Consider the following 3,425-nt stretch of genomic DNA (forward strand, 5'->3'; position numbering starts at 1 on the left):
ATTCAGTATAAAGATTAACATTCTACATGAAGCTTTTTAACATGCCGAAGCATGCTTGCCACTAGATATCATGAAATAAACATGGGTATTTGAAAAAAAAAAAAAGGGTTTGATTGCCTTTAAATTGGGGACACATGTCAATCCTCAAATTTCCGCCAAAATAATGATATTCATATTAGATGCATCAATGAATAACTATATTGTGGCCTTAAGACTATCAGTAACTTTCTTGTACATTGATAATTATTTATGGGTACCCAAATTATTCATTCAATCCATTTAGGGTCCATTTATGGGTTAATTTCGGGGTAATTTAGTCGAGTTGCATACTTGCATGTCCTCTAATATGGCAACAAATGAATTACATTGGGTTTGACAAAGGGTCAAAATTCACTTCATTTTCTAAATTAATTTTGGTCTTTCTGTCCCTTCATTGTTTGTGTGTCATGATGACCATTTACGGTAAGGTGAAAAGAAAACTAACCACCCCACATAATTACAACGCCTCGTTTCCATAAACATTTATCTTTGAAATAGTCATCTAAAATTTGATCTCTCACAGTCTAATATTCTTTACATTAGCAACAATCTACCAAAGCAACAACCAAAGTTAAATCTACCAAAGTTATCAACATGCCTCTTCACGGATGTTCAAGCGGTGAAACCACTGATTACTCAAGTGACGAGTACGAGAAAATATGGGATAGTTATTCTCACTGATGACTACTGCTGATGAAGAAGAAGATGATGAAGAAGAAGAGATGCATGATCCTTATTTTGTTGAAGACCCTACTGATTACATGTGGGAAGACCAACATGATGATGATAGTTCCATTAAGGGATGATGGGATGATGAAGCGATGATGAAGGCGAGGAGGAAGATGAAGACGATGAAGATTAAGGGTTGTTATGTTACATTGTTATGTTACGTTCAGTTTTTATGTTGGGGTTTATGTTTTGTCTTAGTTTAAATTGCTTTTGCAATTTTTGTTGATGATAGTGGTAGAACGGAACATGTGTCCCGTGAATCTTTGTGTAGATTTTGCTTAGTTTTAAGGGGTTTAATTCATGATTTTTATCTTGTTATTTTTACAAGAATCTTATCCATTATTCATGTTTTTTATCATTATTCTTGTTATTTTTACAAGAATCTTATTATTTCTACATTTTTCTTATTAAAAATAATTTTTTTATAATAAAAATAGTATATGAACAGTGTTAATGTCAATAACCGTCCATCTTAATGTTTACGAATCTCGAGGCTTTTAAACCACAGATGCGTTCGTGACCGTTCATTTGCATCTCTTCATCTCTAAGATAATCTGTGGTTTAAATCCACACACCCATCAAATCACTTCAAATCACTTCAAATAAGGAGAGAGAGTGTTGCAGTAGAGAGAGAGTGTTGCATGTCCACGTGGGCATTGTTTGAAAATAAGGAGAAGGGCAAAAGTGTCAAAAGTGAGGTTGAAAAGTCAAAATTGAAGAGTGGTTACTACTTGGGAACAGATTGACATTATGGGTTACTAATTGGGAAATTACCCTAAACATTATTTACACTTCACAGTATTTCAATCTAGCCATACTACATTCGGCATATCATCAGCCCCAAAATAAAAAACCATGAAACTACGAAATCAACCATGTACTATACATGCTGCCAGCCTACTATATTTCTGCAAAAAAAAAAACATAAGCTAATTCGTCAATCCAAAAATTAACATCGGTCGTGATGCTTCAAAAAACGTGAAGAAATAACATATAAAAGTAAAATACGACGAGAATAATAAATTAAACTAAGTTATTGTTATCGAAGACTAAAATAACGACCATCTTTTGAGCTTCTTAAGACTAAAATATCAAAATCTCGAAAATAAGTCAAGAAACAAAGAAACACAACATTTTATTCAAAAGAGTTCACAGAGCCATTGCAACATGCTGATCTATCAAGCTGGAAGATAAACATTTCAGTTTTTTCCAGTTGAAACCAATCTATGAAGTATGCACATGATAAAAAAAAAGTTCACTAATCATCACGTAGTAAAAGTAGTGACAAATAACAACAGAACAGCTGGGGATACAAAGTTAACTTTTTCCAACACATCTATGAAATAATCTATTCATAGTGTAGCACGACACAATAATACAAGAAACAACAATTGTAAAAGAAAAGAGCTTTAATGCTAAAATGAACACTTCGACCTGCTAAAAGATTGAAGCATCGCCTTTCCATAGAGCGACTAACGACGTAAATTACATTTCTATGAATAGAGAAGATGACACACGTTGACTACATCAAATGTAACAAAACCTTCATAATAATTACTGCTAAGAATCACGATAATATAAAATCAGAAGCTCACTAGAATTTTGAGTATCGAATACTTACGTCACATTCCATCTGCCCAGGTCGTTGAGGGTAAAAAGGTGGGTTAACTCCAAGCTGCGAAAGAAGAACATTATGAATTGAAGTCTAGAACCAAGACCATTAGACACAACTCGCAAGGTCTCAAAGCGACTCTCGATCACATGGGTCTCGGTCCAGGTAAATTCTTATGTGGCAGCTTGTTTCATCTTTTCACCTGTTTTCATGACAAGGCATAAGGCATTGTCCAATGTGGCCTGGCCAGTTTGGAGCTATTATGATGTTAGGTGGCCGTCATACCACTCAATGTTTGTTCTCCACTGATTCTATCCAGCTAAGTTTCCAACTGGTGATTCCAGGCACCGCAAAGGTGGTTTAAGGGATCTACAATAGTAGATATATTACAAAAGCAACATCAACTCCGACAACGTTTCTTATAAAGGAAAAACAGACACCAGCCAAACAGAAAATCGTACAACCAAGAAGGTAATATAGTTTCAAAGAGTTTGAGTTTACCATTGTCTGAGCTAGACGGGATCAATGGATGGGAGAATAGTGGCAGCGGATTAATGACTCCAAAGTTCAAGCCGGCAGCGGGGAGTTGATTCTGACATTGCTTTGACCCGGTAGCAAGTGGAGGATTTATAACTGCAATATATGTCATCAAAGGATTTTAATAAAATAACAGATGGCCACAAATACAAGAATGTCACAAACTATTTGGGAAGAAATACAAGCATACCATTTCGGTAAAGATGATTATAGCGGCATGTGGAACCATACTTGCAACTGCAAAAAAGTAAAAAAAATCTAAGTCTCAGAGAATAGCATTTACCATAAAAGTAACAAGAGGAGTCACCAAACTCTTTGCTCTGTAACATGACATTAACAATATCTGAGAAGTAAAAGTAACATTAAATCTCTGTCTAGATAACAATTAACATTTTACTTTGACAATTTCAAAAGATAATTTTGATTAGTTTGACACTATTGTAAATAACATGCCTCAACTTAAGAAACACATGCGGAGTATATGGACGTCCATAGACCCAATATATAT

At 34.7% G+C, this 3,425-nt stretch overlaps 1 long non-coding RNA gene across 1 annotated transcript; it reads right to left on the reverse strand.

The window, feature by feature from the left end:
- Window positions 1-1,544: 1,544 nt before the first annotated feature.
- LOC147509857 (uncharacterized) lies at window positions 1,545-2,801 on the reverse strand. Its single transcript, XR_015216660.1, has 3 exons — window positions 2,583-2,801; window positions 2,390-2,443; window positions 1,545-1,676 (listed from the first exon to the last, which is right to left on the reverse strand). It is a non-coding gene; the product is annotated as an uncharacterized LOC147509857 (long non-coding RNA).
- Between the last annotated feature and the right edge of the window lie 624 nt (window positions 2,802-3,425).

This window comes from Coptis chinensis, chromosome 3 (assembly GCF_015680905.1).
Source record: "Coptis chinensis isolate HL-2020 chromosome 3, ASM1568090v1, whole genome shotgun sequence".
Taxonomy (NCBI): domain Eukaryota; kingdom Viridiplantae; phylum Streptophyta; class Magnoliopsida; order Ranunculales; family Ranunculaceae; genus Coptis; species Coptis chinensis.